The sequence below is a fragment of the Erinaceus europaeus genome, chromosome 2, assembly GCF_950295315.1.
Source record: "Erinaceus europaeus chromosome 2, mEriEur2.1, whole genome shotgun sequence".
In the NCBI taxonomy this organism is placed as follows: Eukaryota; Metazoa; Chordata; class Mammalia; order Eulipotyphla; family Erinaceidae; genus Erinaceus; species Erinaceus europaeus.
In genome coordinates, this window is record NC_080163.1 from 154,903,689 (window position 1) to 154,909,688 (window position 6,000).

The 6,000-nt window shown below is 43.7% G+C and overlaps 1 long non-coding RNA gene across 1 annotated transcript in view; it reads left to right on the forward strand.

The window, feature by feature from the left end:
- Positions 1-5,686, forward strand: part of LOC132536987 (uncharacterized) — a 105,031-nt gene extending 99,345 nt beyond the window's left edge. The window contains exon 3 of the long non-coding RNA XR_009548502.1: positions 5,498-5,686. This is a non-coding gene — a long non-coding RNA (uncharacterized LOC132536987). The remainder of the gene's footprint in view (positions 1-5,497) is intronic.
- The last annotated feature ends 314 nt before the right edge of the window (positions 5,687-6,000 follow it).

The window sequence follows — 6,000 nt, forward strand, 5'->3', positions numbered from 1 at the left end:
CTACGGTCCAGGGCCGTGGTAACAATGCCTTTCATTTTCTTATGGCCTAAAATGATTTCTTTCTGCGAGGGCCAGTCTGAGAGGGAGAGAGGGAGTGAAGAAGAGAAGGAGAGAAAGAGAGAAGGAGGGGTTGGGGAGGGAATGAAAGACAGAAAGAGAGAGGGAGAGGGAAAAAAAGAGCAAAGAAAATAAAACCACTTCTCCCCCTTTTCAGGGTATCATTTGCAATTTAAAGCTAACCTGGGGAGAGCAGGAACAATGGCGCGGCCCATAAAATGGTCCCAGTCTGGGGCCGCATGCAGAATGAGGGTGATGTCGGGCTACTTAGTTCTTTGTCCTCCCATAATATCTACTTAATGCACTTCAATAGCAGTGGATTGTTAGCAGCATTAAGGATTCTATTAAGTTCTTCCCAAAGCCCTGCTAGGCTCCTCCAGCTGTTGAGAGACCCTGAAACTTTTTGGTTCAGCTTGGAGTGCAACTTTCCAGAAAGCACCTCTGGAAAATGGCTCTTTTTACAGCTACAAAAAAACAAAAAAAAACCACACTGCATTGCTTATGTCCTGCTTGCAGTGTCCAGCTCAGCAACCTCTGCTAGCTGCTGCTCAGAGATGTTGACAAATGCCACCAGACCCCAAATCTTAAATTTACCCAGACACACATGCACACACAAACACACCCAGCAAATACATAAAATGTTTCCACCTCTCACATGGAATATCAATTTAACTCCAAAGTCCTTTCCGGGGAGCTTTATTAGAATGATGTCATGTTCAATTCTGCTCTTCAGTGAGAACAGAGGATGGGCTTAATTCTTCTACTTCAGTCCTCATTGTTTTGATACAACCAGACATGAGCTAAATTTCAGACAAATCAACATAATCCTACCACTTTAATTTAATTAAATAGCTCATCGGTTCAATCTCACCATTTTCTTTCCATATTTTTATGCCAGTACTGTAACTCTTGTTTGCAGGCAGGAGGCAATTCTGCAGACCAATGACAATACCTCTGCCTGGGACTGACTTGGTAGTATTTGCAACCTGAGTTAAGTCAACCAGTGAAGCCCCAGGACAGCCTCCCAATCTCTATTTGCCACTCCATGTCCACATCATAGGATTTGGCTGGACTCAGTAGAGCTGGGTGGCTAATTTACCTCTTAGAGGTCTAATACCATACCTGACACATGGGGTGGGGGTGGGGCTGTTTCCCTTTCCCTACCCACCTTACACTATGATCCTTTATTAATGGGCTCTTGAAAATATCATCCAGGGAGCATCTCTTTTTCTCCTTCTTGTCTAATTCCTTCTTGGGGTCAGCCCTGTCTCAGCAAACATTGGGGAGTGGAGGTGAGAGGGAGGCCCCTTCTTGCCCATTATAGCAAGAAGGACCACTGGAAGAGCAGCCCTGGATGGTGGTGCGGCACCCCTGAGCTTTTGGCTCCATGCACAAGGAGCAGAGAGGCAGGCAGGGCGGCGGGAGGGCCAGCCTTAGGGGAAGGGGCCACACCAGGATTTCACACAGTTGGCTTGAAGAGGCAAGCACTAAGCTGCCTTTTCAACCACGGTAAACCCGTCCATCTGGCCACCCGAAAACTCTGTTAGCTTGTTCCCCTTGCCCAGGGCTGATTGGGTCTCCTGAAGCAGAAGTAACGACATCAATGGTGTAAACCCCGGCCACTTGAGGGTATTACATTTCATTTCATGCTTGACTTAATCAAAACTGGGGAAATGAAATGTACACCTTTTTGATGTTCTTTTCCCTGCTGTTTAAAGAGAAGAATCTTAACCCATTTGATCTTCACATGCACCCAGTAAATGACCAAATATGCCAAGCTGTCAAAAGCAGAAGGCAGCCAGTTGCCAGGCGGTGTTGGGTCACTGGGAAACACTTAATGCAGGCGAATTTAAGTTCGCAGTACAGGGACTTTGCTGCAAATGCAGCCTTTCCCTCGCTGCCCCACCCCTTACCCTTCCTGGCCAATTCACAGTTATGAAGTTTTTAAGGGAAAAAGATGGGTTGGGAAAATAAACATGTCATTCATCAGAAGGAGAGAATGTGGGCAGGTTCTTAATGCTACTTGCTCTTTAAAATTTCTCCCTCTTGAAGCTTTTTCCATCACCCCTCTTCCCCCTCTTCCCCCTCAGGTACTGATGTTAACATTGGTGGTGGCAGATTTGGAGTCACTTTGTTTGTCCTTAAGTAAGTTACTTAACCTCTCTAGGGGCCTAGGATGACACATCTGTAAAATGGGGATGATTTATTTGGGGCGGCTACAAAGTTTGATAGAGTGTAATTCAAAGTAGTTAGCTAGTGTGGTGCCTGGTATATAAGAGGTTCTCAAGAAATACCAGCTACTGTTATGAGTATATCTAGTATTGTTTATGGACTAAGTCATGCCCTTCCCAAGTTGGTAAATTAAGCTCAACCTCCAAAGTATTTGGAGATAGTGTTTCCCTTTCAGGAGCTAATTAAGACTAAATGAGGTCCAAAGGGTGGGGGTTCAGTTCTATTAGGATCAGGGACCTCCTAACAAAAGGATAAAAGAGGTCTCTTTCTCTGGTTGCAAACAGTGAGAAACTGATATGCATACGAAGACCCAGCAATATGAAGGCCCTCTGCAGGTAGGGGAGATTCTTAAACTAAAACACCATAGGCCACTACCTTGATCTTGGACTTTCCAGCCTCTAAAAAGTGTAAGAAAATTAACTGCTGTTGCGTGAGTCCCTCACCTAAAGCAGTTTTTAAAAAATATTTATTTATTCATTTTCCCTTTTTGTTGCCCTTGTTGTCTTATTGTTGTAATTATTATTGTTGTTGTTATTGATGTCTTCGTTGTTGGATAGGACGGAGAGAAATGGAAAGAGGAGGGGAAGACAGAGAAGAGGAGAGAAAGATAGACACCTGCAGACCTGCTTCACTGCCTGTGAAGTGACTCCCCTGCAGGTGGGGAGCCGGGGACTGGAACCAGGATCCTTACGCAGTCCTCACTCTTTGTGCCACCTGTGCTTAACCCGCTGCACTACCACCCAATTCCCAACAGTTTTTGTTTGCTTGTTTGTTTTTGTTTTAAATATTTATTTATTTATTTATTCCCTTTTGTTGCCCTTGTTGTTTTATTGTTGTAGTTATTATTGTTGCTAATATCGCCGTTGTTGGATAAGAGAGAGAAATGGAGAGGGGAGGGAAAGACAGAGAGGGAGAGAGAAAGATAGACACCTACAGACGTGCTTTACCACTTGTGAAGGGACTCCCCTGGAGGTGAGGAGCCAGGGGCTCGAACCGGGATCCTTAGTCCTTGTGCTTCATGCCACTTGCTCTTAACCCACTGCCTGATTCCCACCTAAAGCAGTTTTTAATGATAATCCAAGATGACAAAGGCACCAATTTATTTTCACTCTGTTCTCTAGTTGTAATTATTTATAAGTTAGTTCATTTCTGCAATGAGACTTTCTTCCTTTTTTATTTTTAACAACTCTTTCTTTATTGTTGTTTGGCTGATTTGTTTTGTTTTAACCGGAGCACTGCTCACCTCTGGCTTATAATAGTAGTACCAGGGACTGAGCCTGGGACCTCAGAAAACCAGGCATGAAAGTCTTGCATAGTCATCATGCTATCTCCCCTAACCCCCTCAGATGGGATCCTTAAATTGGGTTTTGTTGTTGTTGTTGTTTGTTTTGCCTCCAGGGTTATTACTGGGGCTGAGGGCCAGCACTACAAATCCACCGCTCCTGGCGGCCATTTTTCCTATTTTTGTTGGATAGACAAAGAAATTGAAAGAAGAGGGGAAGCTAGAGAGGAGAGAAAGACACAAGACACCTACAGCCCTGCTTCACCACTTGTGAAGCGATCCCCTCTACCCCCTGAATGTTGGGAGCTGGTGGCTCGAACCAGGGTCCTTGAACAGGTTTCTTGTACTATGTGCGCTTAGCACAGTGGGCCACTGCTCGCCCTCCTCAGATCCTTAAATTGTTTATGTTTTTTTTCCTTATTTTTAAACAATCTTTATTGCTATTTTAGAAGATTAATTTTTGTAAGAAAGGGAAAAGAGAGAGGAAGAGAGAGAACAGAAAAGATGATGGTGGCGGGGACTGAACATGTATCTCAGGGACCTCAGTCATGCAAGCTATTTGCTCTATCACTGAGCCCTCTGACATGATTTGAAAGTAGATTCCATGAATCATCGGACTTTGTTTACTGGAGACTAAGCATAGTGCCAGGTGTATATAAATTCCTGTTAAATACATAAATGGGTGGACAGTTTCATGTGACAAGAGAACTCTGGATCTTTCATTGTTTGGTTACTTTTATGCCCTGGGACTTCAGGCAGGTCACAGTCATGGTCTCCTCTATTCCTCAGTCTCCCCATCTGTACCATTTCAGGTTGATGTGGATGATTTCTAGAGTCTGAGAGACAGAGGTTCTACCTTAATTAAAGAGTCAGGTGGGGCAAGTGAGTATGGGGACACGTGGAGCCCAAAATGGAGTTGTTGCCATCACCCTAAAGCAGACAGCAGGAAAATGCTTAGGATATACCACCCAAGATGTCCAGCTGGGCTTATTGGGCAGCTGGAGTCAGAGGTTTGCCAGGTGCAGACTCAAAACTGTGAGTACTTGGGTCTCACTCTGGTGGACTCACAGCAGCTCTGGTTCAACTGCACTTAGTAGGGCCGGGGGAAAGACACTGGGCTTTTTTCCAGATCTTGAGGATACTGGTAAGAGTGTAAGTGTGCCAGAGTTAGAATCCAAACTCTAACCCTGACATGGATCCAGTTGTCTACCTAGGTAGGTAGTGTTTGCCTGTGCAAACAACTGAAAATGGTGCTTGTTAAATTCCCACACTCCAACCTCAAGCTCTGTCTTTTTTCCTGTGTACATTCTTTAATTAGTGATTTATTATTAATTTCCAAAATTATAACAGGGGTATAATTCCATACCATTCCCATCACCAGATTTCTGTGTCCCCATCTCCTCCATTGGAAACTGCAGTAATTCTCCCAAGGCCACAGATGTGGGTTGACTTTATAACAATCTATCTATATCTATATGTCTAGAATTTTCCCCCATTTTTTCCCCAAAGGTCCTGCCTTCACTTATTTTTAGGCTACACATATACCTATTACTACTCTGGCATGTCCTTCCTTGATTTTTCTCTTCTCTCAGATGAGAGAAGCAATGCCTGACTTCCTCTGTTGTTTTCCAGATTCCTTTCAGTGATGATATAAAATCAAAATTCTTGTGTACTTTTGCTTTCAGGTATATATTTTTCCCTAGTTTATGGGCACTTGTGAACCTATGCTCTATCTCAGGGGACCTGGACTATACCTAGGTTTAGGGACTTTATTGGGGAGTGGACCACCTGGAATGGAATTAGAGAATACTATGAAAGGAGAGCATGCAGGGAATACCCCCCAACACTTCATTTGCACTATTCCAGTCTTTAGGTCCATGATTGTTCAACAACTTATTTGGCTTTGTATGTTAACTCTCTTTTAAGCCACCAGGTTCTGGATGCCAGCAAGATGACAACCAGACTTCCCTGGATTGATGACCCCACCAATGTGTCCTGGAGCCCCACTTCTCCAGAGCCCTACCCTACTAGGGAAAGAGAGAGGCAGACTGGGAGTATGGACCAACCAGTCAATGCCCATGTTCAGTGGGGAAGCAATTACAGAAGCCAGACCTTCCACCTTCTGCAACCCACAATGACCCTGGATCCATACTCCCAGAGAGATAGAGAATGGGAAGGCTATCAGGGGAGGGGATGGGATATAGAGATCCGGTTATGGGAATTGTGCGGAACTGTACCCTTCTTATTCTATGTTTTTGTTAATGTCTCCTTTCTTAAATAAAAAAACAAAAATAATTACATAATATCCTAAGTATATTTATTTGAATCATAGCTACTATATTCTTTTACTAAAGCTACAGAAAAATCTCTCCATTAACAATTCTTTCTCTGATTTTGATTTTAAAATTACATCCAAATAGATTCAGATC